The sequence below is a fragment of the Solanum stenotomum genome, chromosome 2, assembly GCF_019186545.1.
Source record: "Solanum stenotomum isolate F172 chromosome 2, ASM1918654v1, whole genome shotgun sequence".
Classification (NCBI taxonomy): domain Eukaryota; kingdom Viridiplantae; phylum Streptophyta; class Magnoliopsida; order Solanales; family Solanaceae; genus Solanum; species Solanum stenotomum.
Window position 1 is genome coordinate 59,454,790 of NC_064283.1, and position 12,996 is coordinate 59,467,785.

The 12,996-nt window shown below is 35.8% G+C and overlaps 1 protein-coding gene across 1 annotated transcript in view; it reads right to left on the reverse strand.

Moving 5' to 3' along the window:
• The window catches only part of LOC125856156 (receptor kinase-like protein Xa21), a 139,328-nt gene that overhangs the window by 125,985 nt on the left and 347 nt on the right, over positions 1 to 12,996 (reverse strand). The gene's annotated exons all lie outside the window — the stretch shown is intronic.

Consider the following 12,996-nt stretch of genomic DNA (forward strand, 5'->3'; position numbering starts at 1 on the left):
GGAAGTTGATTCAGTCCAAGGATCATCACAAGGTAATGAGGATGACTCTATCAACAATGATCATTTGGTTGAACCAATTGTCATTGTTGATACAGGTAACCATCCTTCCACTTCTGTATCCCCAGGAGTTACAGTCATTTCTTCTATTACGCCTCAGAGTCATCATATTCCTGTTAAGATTGTTGTCAATAAATATTTTGTGATTAACAAAATTGTTTTGCTTGACAGTGGTACAGATCGGAACTGCATAGTAAAAACTATTGTTCCAGCTAAGTATTTGCAAAAAAGTACTTCAAAACTCTACTCCTCTACAGGAGAACCTTTGAGAATTAATTATAAGCTTTCTAAAGCTCATATTTGCAACAATGGCATTTTTTTAACAAATGATTTTGTGATTACTGGGATATCAATGAAGATATCATTCTTGAAATACCTTTTATTACTCTGATAAAACCTTATTTTACTGATTTATAGGGTATTAATACTACTATACTTGGAAAAGATTTACATTTTCCTTTTGTCAAAACTTTTTCACAGGATGAAAGTGATTTTATCAGGGAAAACACAATTTTCCGTATTAACAACCTTTCTCAACATATCACCTTTTAAAGGATGAAATTCGAGTAAAGAAAATCAAAAAAATTTTAAAAACCCCGGAGATGGTTACTAATATAGCCAATCTTCAAAAGACTTTTGAAAAAAGAAATATGTTCTGATTTTCCAAATGCTTTTTGGCAACGTAAAAGACATATGGTTGACTTGCCATACATTGAAGGATTCAATGAACAAGATATTTCCACTAAGGCAAGGCCCATTCAGATGAATCACGAGATGATGGAATTTTGTAAGAAAGAGATTGACACTCTTTTAAAAAATAAGATTATCAAGATTTCTAAATCACCTTGGAGTTGTTCTGCTTTCTACGTTAATAAAAACACGGAGAAAGAAAGAGGAGTACCAAGAATGGTAATCAATTATAAACCCCTTGACCCCATTTTAAAATGGATCAGGTATCCCATACCTAATAAAAGAGACCTTTTGAAAAGGACTTTCAAAGCTAATGTTTATAGGAAGTTTGATATGAAATCGGGTTTCTGGCAAATTCAAATTTTGGAAAAAGATAAATATAAAATTGTATTCAATGTCCCATTTGGACAATATAAATGGAATGTCATGCCTTTTGGGCTTAAGAATCCCCCTTTAGAATGTCAAAACATCATGAATTCCATATTCAATGATTACTCTTATATGTCTATTGTTTATATAGATGATGTGCTGATTTTCTCTGAGAACATTGATTCTCATTTTAAACACCTTAATACTTTCTTTATTGTAAAAAATAATGGTTTGGTTGTTAGTGCTAAAAAGATGGTACTATTTCAGACCACCATCAGGTTTTTGGGTCATGATTTTTATCAAGGTACTTATAAACCTATTTGCAGGGCCATTGAGTTCTCTTCTAAATTTTCTGATGAAATTCTTGATAAAACTCAACTTCAGAGGTTCTTAGGAAGCCTGAATTATGTAGCTGATTTCATTTTGAAAGTCAGACATGTTTGTGAGACTTTGTATAAAAGACTTAGAAAAAATCCAGTCCATTGGAGTTCTGAACAAACCAAACCTGTCATTCATGTAAAAGCTTTAGTCCAAAATATTCCATGTCTAGGAATCCCCAACCCTGATGCATACATGATTGTTGAAACTAATGCTTCAGATGCAGGTTACGGAGGAATCCTAAAGTAAAAGATAGATCTTGAATCTATAGAGCAACTTGTTCATTTTACATGCGGAATCTGGAATTCCGCCCAAAAAAATTATTCAACTATTAAAAAAGAAGTTGTCTATTGTGCTTTGTATCACAAAATTTCAAGACGATCTTATTAACAAGGAATTTTTATTAAGAGTAGATTGTACGTCTGCTAAAGAAATTTTACAAAAATATGTTAAAATCTTGTTTCAAAACAAATCTTTGCTAGATGGCAAGCTCTGCTATCTAGCTTCAATTTCAAAATTGATTTTATCAAAGGAAAAGACAATTATCTACCAGATTTTCTAACTCGTGAATTCTTGCAGGGAAAGCATGAGGACGTTTAAGTCTACCACTCCTTCCAAAGGAGAAAATCTTCCCAAAGCTAAAATGGCTAAACTATTTATTCATCCTTCTCTATCTCCAACAAAAGCCGAAATCCACCAAAGGCCTGAAATGCCTTTTCACAATAAATTCACAGCCCTAGCCGATTATCCCAGGCTATCTTGTCCACCACCCCCAAAGTTAATCAACCTTAGACTAACAAAACCTTTTGACAAAGGAGCATCTTCAAGCTCCTCTATTCAAACCAAAGAAAGCTACGCAATAAAAGCACCTGAAACTTTCGCCCAAGTAGTTAATCCTGAATTAACCAAAACTATCCCTCCAACACCAAATCCAAAAGAAGAAACTTTTGACTTTGTTATTTCACATGTTTTGGCTATCATGGCATTGAATAAAGAATATGACAATGTTGATACAGGAAATCTGATCAGACCTTGCTACACGGATTAAAATTTTGTGGATACTGATAATCCACTTAAAACAAGAAGATTTTATGAAGTTTTTCTCATTGATACCGATTCAATAGAGATTGAACACTCCACGGATGAGAATAACCCTACTACCATCAAGTATACTAGGTTTACTATTAAGAAGATCATGGATCCATTTGAATGGTTTGCAGACCATTTGTATACTCCTATTAAACTATCGGTGACACATAGGCCACAAACCTACAATTGGTATGACTACAAGTCAGCGTGGATGAACTTCTTGTACCTAAGGCCAAGACATACTTGGTTTGTCAAATATAGTCCAAGCATTACTAAGGCTTTCATTCCTAGATGGTTTTGGGAGTGGTGGAACTTATTCGGAGGAAACAAAGAAATCCTTCCCCACGTTAAAAGGGTCGTGAGTATTATAAGAGAAATATATAATAACTTGCAGAATTAAAAAGAGTACTTACAAGAAACTCTGTTTAATTTTGCAAGTTATAATATATTTCTCTTATCATACTCACGATCCTTTTAATGGTATTAGAGCAATGTTGGTAGTACATATACTTAGCATGAGCAACTAAGTATACATACTGTCTAAGGCATGGTAAAATTATTTTAATAAGTATGTTATAATTTACTTTGAGATGTTCGTATGTATATGATTATTATTGCACATGTCATGTTCCTTTATAATGTTTCTATAAATGGTGTTGAGGTGTTCGTTCTTTCCTATGAGTATGAGTAACCGAATAATACCCAGTGCATGCGTTGGTCAGCCAAATTTGTAAGGTTGTTGTAGCCAGAAGGACGTTTAGACCTGTTGAATGGTGGTCCTGTAGCTAAGATGACTCTAGGAAAAGAACTATTGTAAAACCAATAGACCCTCACTTAGAAACTCTATTTGGATCTTTGATATATGTTTTAATACTCCGTACATGCTTATTTGCTTATTGTAATATTATTGCTATACTTGTTGAATTAATTTTGTATTGTAAGTCCTTAGACAGTATTTTCAAAATTTGTATGGAAAATAACCAACATATTTTAAATAGTATTAATCTATCTTCTAAAGAAACTAAGATTGCTAAATTAGAAAATGATTTACAAAACTGGAGTATACCAGAAGAACCTTTCAAAAAGATTTACCACTTAGGTAATTTCAGTTTTATAACTCGTCATAATATTAAGACTTGTGAGTCTACTATATCTATCAATAATTCTTTAGAAATCATTCGCCTGCTTAAAGATATTGATATTAATCATTATAAATTTGTTTTTAATTATTTGCATATTGGTTTGGTGCAAGTAGTTGTTAAGCCTCTTTTTAGAAAAGGCATTGATATTCATGTTTGTGTCATCCTTCGAGATGGCAGATTTTTAAATTTTGATGATTCGTTGTTAGGAGTTTTGCATAGTAACCTAGCTGATGTGCCAGTTTACTTTAATTGTTATCCTAACTTTTCTCTTGACATTAATGATCCTAATGTCATGGATTCTTTGACTCTTAACATCAAAACCAAAAATCTGAACAGTAAGGCTAATACTCATGAAATTGCTATCATCTATCGCGTTTATTATAGGCTTATGAAAACCACTCTTGCCCCTAAGGCACGCTGAAAGGTGAGACTATGCTTATGGAAGCCAACCATGAACATAGTTCTATCTTTGTTCCTCGTCTACTCAGATGGAAAGATATACTCTCCAGTAATGATTTGCGTTTTGAAGCCATAACCCAACCTTTCGCGTCTCATTCTGAAAGATCTCAGATTGAAAAAGTCGTTCAGTTTCCCGATGGGTCAATAAAACTCAAATTTCTTGATAATTCCATGTAACAACCGGCAATTTGAAATAACTATGAAGAGGCTTAGAATGGGAAATAGTCATTTTTAGAAGGATTTAAAAAAAATCTGGAAATATTTGGTTAAGTATGGGAAAAAGTGAGTTTTTGGCCAACTTTGAACAGTCATAACTTCTAGGTCAAGATGAGTTAGGTGTAGTTCCAGTGATGTTTGCGAATCTCGTGGAATGATCTTTCCAACGCCGCTAAGTTTGCTCGATTCCGAGTTTGTATGAGGGAGTTATGCCCTTTGGAAGTTGGGCAGTTGGCAGGGGAAATTAGTCCGAAAATTTGTAAGGGTATTTTGGTCTTTTCCCTAGCCTTTTCTTTTGGATATATATTAGTGTGTTAGACTGATTTAGATCAGTTTTCCCTTTTAAAAAGTGAGAGTTAGGGTTGTGAGTGAAGAGAGAAAGAAGAGGAGAAGGAGAAGAAGAAGCAACTTCGTAGAGATTGTTGTGGATTTTGTCGGGGGTGATCCCTATTAAGGTATGTGAGTTCATAGTGTTGGGGTTGGTCCTTTCCCCCACACTCCAAACTCGTTTTATCTTCAAGAAAAGATTGGTTGTGTTGTTGAAGTTGTTGGTTGTGTTGTTGATGTTGTTGATTGTGTTGTTGAAGTTCTTGTTGATTTGAGACATGATTTGGTTGTATTTTTGAGTTGAAATCGATTTTATGTTGAGGGGTTTATGATTCTAAGTGTTTAGGGGCTGGAACCATTGAAGGTAAGGAGGTTTAGAGTTGGAAAAATGAAGGAGAAAGGTCAAGTTTTCGAGGAAAAGGGCTGGGGCGTCGCGCCAGCCAGCGCGCCCCAAAAGGGACTCTGAGGTCCAGCCCTTGGGGCGGCGCCCCTAGCAGAGCCCCAACCAGGCCTTCTGAAGTTTTTGGTCTGGCGCTCCGCGCCTTGCAGAGCGCCAAGGATGCCAAGTTTCCCTATTCTTGTCATGCTTTCTCATGCATGTTCCTTGGTATTGTACCTATGTTTCCTAGTTGTTTCCAACGCTCCAAGGTACGTCTAAACGTCAAGAACTCGTCCATAACATGTGATCAAACACCTTGAATCCATAATTCCAATTCAAGGAGAGTTAGTTTCCAAGTCAAGTGAAGTTAGAAGTCAAGTGAAGTTACAAGTCAAGTGAAGTTAGTGCCAAGCTTAGAAGTTAAGAAGTAAGTCAAGCAAGAGTCTTTAATGAACGTTTTAACTTCATTTTTAGGCTCAAGTTTCCAGTCAAGCAAAGAGTATAGAGTATAAAGTTGAGCAAAGAGTATAGAGTATAAAGTTGAGTTCATTTCTCAAAAGTTATTAAGGAACTATGTATTCCCAAAGAAGTTTTAAAGAAATGTTTTTACATTTAAACAAGCTTTGGAACTGAGATCTCCAAAGAGCCTTCGGGCTAGTTTTTTTCAGAAAAAGAGTTATCGCTTTCTAAATGAAGCAAAAGAGGAAACTGAGATTTCCAAGATAGCCTTTGAGCTAAGTTTTTGAGTAATTATCTCGAATCAGCAGGAAGAAATATCTTTTAAAAACATAAGAGCCAGTACATTTTTGGGAGTAGTATCGAGCACCGAGTTGGGGGAGCGTTCAAGGAACCCACAGCCCCCATAGAACCATGTTAGCCACCATGGGTAGAAAAGGATCATACTTTTTAGATGAATCATTTTCCAGATAGACTAATGGATCCATTAGGCAGTTCAGGTCTTATACCTTTGGCCGGGTATAGGATGCTCTGGCAGCGTGAGGTCGATCACTGTATCATTGCTATAGCTCTATGTGATGGTTGTCGGTTAGAGAAAATCCCACAGCAGTTATGGTATTTTCATACACAGCAGTTATGGTATTTTCATACACAGCAGTTATGGTATTTTCACACACAGAAATTATTGTATTTTTATATACATCAGTTAATTTGTATTTCTATATACATCTCAGGCTTAGTGTATCTTTGTATACACACAGAGTTTATAGCAGGTTTTAAACAGCTTTTCTTTATATTGCACTTGTTTTAAATTACCTTATATTGAAATGAGTCAGTCAGGTTAAGTTGAGTTGAGCCAAGTAAGTTATTCAGTTTCTTCCAAATTTCCTTCTAGCCTATGTTGCTTAGCTTTCCAGCTAGCATACTCGTACATTCAATGTACTGATGCCAGTTGGCCTGCATTTTATGACGATGCAGACGCAGGTACCCAAGATCAGCACCCAGCACGCCGTTGATCCAGTTGAGCACTCCAGAGTCAGTGGTGAGCCTCCTTGCATTCCGGAGGACTCTGTTATTTTGAGTTCCTAGTTTTGTTTTGTTAGGATGTTGTGAGGTCTGTCCCAACATCCATCTCAGTATTATAGAGGCTTCATAGACAGTCAGTCAGTTAGTATTGAGTCTCTCATCTATGTATATATGTAAATATTCTATTTTGGGACTTGAGTTGCCTTTTTGGCCCAATTTTTTTCAGTTAAGTTATTTTATGTCCTTGCATTGCATAGAGTTATTCTGTTGAGTTAGGTTTCCGCTGAGTTAAGAAAGCCAGGCCAAGGGTTCACTTGGGGCCAGCAATGGTCTTCGAGTGTCGGCCACGTCCAGGGTGTAGGCTCGAGGCGTGACATTCCATTAGGAGATCTTCTTCGTATCGAAGGTCGTCCTGGTCTAGTCCCTCTTCTTCGTGTCCTTCGAGACTAGTTCCCAAGCCAACTTCTTCTTCAAAAACCCCGGAGGAGGAAGCAGAAGATGAAACTATTCCTGTTGTTGACAAGAGCAAAGGAAAAGTCACAGGTGTAGACTTTTCTGAAAATATCCCCAGGGTATTTTATCAGAATCTTCTCGGTAGCCCCTTAGCAAGTGAGATGGAACCACCAGAAGAAAAACATGCATGGCTTGGAATGCTTAAGACAGGTAAGGTCTTTGAACCTAATCTAGACATATTGCATGAGCAGTGGACTCATCCGGATAATCAGACAAAGAGAAAATGGTACATTGCTACTTATACTCTTTCTCAAAGAGAATCATTTAGAGATTCTTGGATGGCTAATATGAGAAGAATCGATTGTGAAATCGAAATCATCAGATGGTTTGAGATGACAGGTAAGATTGGGAATCAGACCAAGTCATTACAGGTTATCATTAATAAATGGTATGCTATTTCCAATAAGGTTGTTGAATCTATTACTCCTCCTCTTGAAGGAATTAACATCCATGTTGCAGGAACAGTGATTAAAGCTCTCCTTCCAAAGAGAAAAGTGATAAGACAGGTGCTTTACTCACCGCTGCATACATTGATCAAGTAGTAGAACAAAACAACTACTAATACCGAATTATTCATGTCATCTCCATACAAATAGAAGATATCAAACCTACCATTAGTAGAAGACCAACTCTGGCTTCTACTTCATCCAATCATGATATTGAACCCAACCCAGGATTCAAGCTCCCCGAATTTTCCAAAAAAAAATTCCTAAACTTTCTGATACTTTCGAAGTCTTAGGAAAAATCATTGATAGAATCAATGAACAACTCACTAATTTCTACGTCTCCAAAAAAGATGATAAAACCCCAAAAAAGGTTTCTACTCTTCAGGAGAAATCTACCCTTCTTAAAAAACTATCCAATGGTCGTTTTCATAATATGAAAAATTACCATAGCAAACCTTCTTTCCCCAGACTTGCAGTATGAAGAAAATGCATTCTAATCTACTTCTTCTCATGAAGGAAGAAGCATTACAGAATGGAACATTGATGGCCTGACTGAGCATCAGGTATACAATAAAATCCATGAAATGGGTGTTGCCATTACAGCTTATAAGATTCGAGGTTCTACAGATAGGGAAGTTGCCACTATGATTGCTGCAGGTTTCACCGAAATGCTAAAACATTGGTGGGACTACTACTGCAATGATGAGACTAAGCATCTCATTATTAATGCCACTGCAATGGAGACAATTGTTAAAATGGAAGGAGGCACTCAATCCACTTCTCAAGTTACTAGGGAAGATGCATGTGCCACACTCCTTTATCATATTGCTAAGCATTTCATTGGCGAACCAAAACTCTTCCAGGACAAGAGTCATCAAATCCTAAATAATCTTAGTTGTCCAAATCTAGACAGCTTCATCCATTATAAACATGCATTTCTCAGAAAAGTTATGATTCGTCCAAACTGTAATTTGGATTTTTTGAAGGAACGTTTCATCAGCAGATTACCTCTTCTCTTTGTAGACAATGTAAGGACGAAGATTCAGGATCGCAATGACGGTCGTATTCCTTATAGTCAGCTAACTTATGGTGACTTGGTAAGCACCGTCAACATTATAGGGATTGAACTCTGCACAGACATTAAACTCAAGCATCAGCTCAAGAAAGAGCAGTCTTCTTCTAAGAGAGAACTTGGAAGTTTTTGTCGAGACTTTGGCTTTATCACTCCCCCAGATAAAGTAAAGAAAGACAAAAAAAAGAGAAGTTTCATCGAAAGAAATCCCAAAGAAGAGATGATTCTACCAAACCTAGAAGAAAGAAACATAGGTCCAAGAGGCCTAGAGATTCTAAACCAGATGTCTGTTGAACATGTGGCAAGACTGGCCATAAGGCTAGTGAATGTCGCTCAAGCACCATGAAAAAGAATATCAACCTTCTTGGCATGGATGAAGAAACCAAGGGTAAGTTTCTTGCTATTCTTGACGAACCTTTTTTTGAATCTTCAGGTACATCAGATGAATACAGTGATGATGAAGACATTGATCATGATTATGAATCAGACATCAGCCAATCAAGAAAAGATTGCACTTGTACTGAAGCTTTTTGTACTTGTGATAGTACACCTCATAACATTTGAGTCCTTTCAGATCTCTCAAACGAAGCTCTTTTTGATGTCATTCAACATATAAATGACGATGAGACTAGAAATTGATTTCTTCTAGAACTCAAAAATCTTATTCTCAACACGGACAAACCAAAACCACTTCCGATAGTTGTACCTTTTCGCATGAAGTAGATCATGAATCGCTTAGATAGCCATTCTGAACCTTCCATTTTGGATGTTTGACATGAGGTATCAAATCTCAAAGAAGAGATTAAAGATATCAAATGTCGGCTAGGAAAAGTCGAAATAGATGTTCTTATTGACCAGGTCATCAAAAAGGCCACTCTACAGGAAGTTGATTCAGTCCAAGGATCATCACAAGGTAATGAGGATGACTCTATCAACAATGATCATTTGGTTGAACCAATTGTCATTGTTGATACAGGTAACCATCCTTCCACTTCTGTATCCCCAGGAGTTACAGTCATTTCTTCTATTACGCCTCAGAGTCATCATATTCCTGTTAAGATTGTTGTCAATAAATATTTTGTGATTAACAAAATTGTTTTGCTTGACAGTGGTACAGATCGGAACTGCATAGTAAAAACTATTGTTCCAGCTAAGTATTTGCAAAAAAGTACTTCAAAACTCTACTCCTCTACAGGAGAACCTTTGAGAATTAATTATAAGCTTTCTAAAGCTCATATTTGCAACAATGGCATTTTTTTAACAAATGATTTTGTGATTACTGGGATATCAATGAAGATATCATTCTTGAAATACCTTTTATTACTCTGATAAAACCTTATTTTACTGATTTATAGGGTATTAATACTACTATACTTGGAAAAGATTTACATTTTCCTTTTGTCAAAACTTTTTCACAGGATGAAAGTGATTTTATCAGGGAAAACACAGTTTTCCGTATTAACAACCTTTCTCAACATATCACCTTTTTAAAGAATGAAATTCGAGTAAAGAAAATCGAACAGATTTTAAAAACCCCAGAGATGGTTACTAAGGTAGCCAATCTTCAAAATACTTTTGAACAAGAAATATGTTCTGATTTTCCAAATGCTTTTTGGGAACGTAAAAGGCATATCGTTGACTTGCCATACATTGAAGGATTCAATGAACATGCCATTTCCACTAAGGCAAGGCCCATTCAGATGAATCACGAGATGATGGAATTTTGTAAGAAAGAGATTGACACTCTTTTAAAAAATAAGATTATTAGGGTTTCTAAATCACCTTGGAGTTGTTCTGCTTTTTACGTAAATAAAAATGCGGAGAAAGAAAGAGGAGCACCAAGACTGGTAATCAATTATAAACCCCTTAACTCCGTTTTAAAATGGATCAGGTATCCCATACCTAACAAAAAAGACCTTTTGAAAAGGACTTTCAAAGCTAATGTTTATAGCAAGTTTGATATGAAATCGGGTTTCTGGCAAATTCAAATTTTGGAATAAGATAAATATAAAACAACGTTCAATGTCCCGTTTGGACAATATGAATGGAATGCCATGCCTTTTGGGCTTAAGAATCTCCCTTCAGAATTTCAAAACATCATGGATTTCATATTCAATGATTACTCTTATATGTCTATTGTTTATATAGATGATGTGCTGATTTTCTTTGAGAACATTGATTCTCATTTTAAACACCTTAATACTTTCTTTAAGATTGTAAAAAATAATGGTTTGGTTGTTAGTGCTAAAAAGATGGTATTATTTCAGACCACCATCAAGTTTTTGGGTCATGATCTTTATCAAGGTACTTATAAACCTATTTGCAGGGCCATTGAGTTCTCTTCTAAATTTCCTGATGAAATTCTTGATAAAATCGAACTGCAGAAGTTCTTAGGAAGCCTGAATTATGTAGCTGATTTCATTTCGAAAGTCAGACATGTTTGTGAACCTTTGTATAAAAGACTTAGAAAAAATCCAGTCCCTTGAAGTTCTGAACAAACCAAAGTTGTCATTCATGTAAAAACTTTAGTCCAAAATATTCCATGTCTAGGAATCCCCAACACTGATGCATACATGATTGTTGAAACTGATGCTTCAGATGCAGGTTACGGAGGAATCCTCAAGCAAAAGATAGTTCTTGAATCTATAGAGCAACTTGTTCGTTTTACATCCGGAATCTGGAATTCCACACAAAAAAATTATTCAACTGTTAAAAAAGAAGTTTTGTCTATTATGCTTTGTATCACAAAATTTCAAGACGATCTTATTAACAAGGAATTTTTATTAAGAGTAGAATGTAAGTCTGCTACAGAGATTTTACAAAAAGATGTTAAAAATCTTGTTTCAAAACAAATCTTTGCTAGATAGCAAGCTCTACTATCTAGCTTCAATTTCAAAATTAATTTTATCAAAGGAGAAGACAATTCTCTACCAGATTTTCTAACTCTTGAATTCTTGCAGGGAAAGCATGAGGACGTTTAAGCCTACCACTCCTTCCAAAGGAGAAAATCTTCCCAAAGCTAAAATGGCTAAACCATTTATTCATCCTCCTCTAGCTCTAACAAAAGTCGAAATCGACCAAAGGCCTGAAATGCCTTTTCACAATAAATTCACAGCCCAAGCCGATTATCCCAGGCTACCTTGTCCACCACTCCCAAAGTTAATCAACCTTAGACCAACAAAACCTTTTGACAAAGGAGCATCTTCAAGCTCCTCTATTAAAACCAAAGAAAGCTACGCAATGAAAGCACCTAAAACTTTCGCCCAAGCAGGTAATCTTGAATTAACCAAAACTATCCTTCGAACACCAAATCCAAAAGAAGAAACTTTTGACTTTGTTATTTCGCAGCTTTTGCCTATCATGGCATTGAATAAAGAATATGACAGTGTTGATACAGGAAATCTGATCAAACCTTGCTACACGGATTCGAATTTCGTGGAGACTGATATCCACTTAAAACAAGAAGATTTTATGAAGTTTTTCTCATTGATACCAATTCAATAGATATTGAACACTCCAAGGATGAGAATAACCCTACTATCATCAAGTATTCCAGGTTTACTATTAAGAAGATCCTGGATCCATTTGAATGGTTTGCAGACCATTTGCATACTCCTATTACACTATCGGTGACACATAGGCCACAAACCTACAATTGGTATGACTACAAGTCAGCGTGGATGAACTTCTTGTACCTAAGGCCAAGACATACTTGGTTTGTCAAATATAGTCCAAGCATCACTAAGGCTATCATTCCTAGATGGTTTTATAAGTGGTGGAACTTATTCGGAGGAAACAAAGAAATCCTTCCGCAATAATTTCAAAGCGTTGGCTCGCTTTAGGTCGGAATGAACTATTGGAGTGACATGACCATGATGTAGATATTCAATTGCCATAGATGCATCAAGCATTACAGTGACCCTTTGATGAAGGTTCAAGTGGCGATCTTCTTTGTACAGCCAATTTTCTAGACTTCCATTGGGCATAAATTGCAGAACAAAGGCTCTTATATAGTCACTAAAACATGTAGTAATCACTGGAACAAGATTTTTGTGTCTAACATTTCTTATCACTTTGCATTCGGAATCAAATCTCTAAGAAGAATGCTCATCCATGCCATTATTTGTAAACTAAAAATATTTTGGTAATAAATCTCTTTATTTATTTGTTATTGTCAATTTGTTACGACGCCATTTGGTTTTTATTCACTTTTCGGTATTCACATATTGAGGAAACTTTGATATGTGTTGGGAAGTTTCACATTGCGGTATAATATTCCTTAACATGGATGACTCTATATCCTATAGAGTTCAAACCGGTAGAGACTTTTTGCTAAGGATGAATGAATAATCATCACTCCATCACAATCCTCGTTGA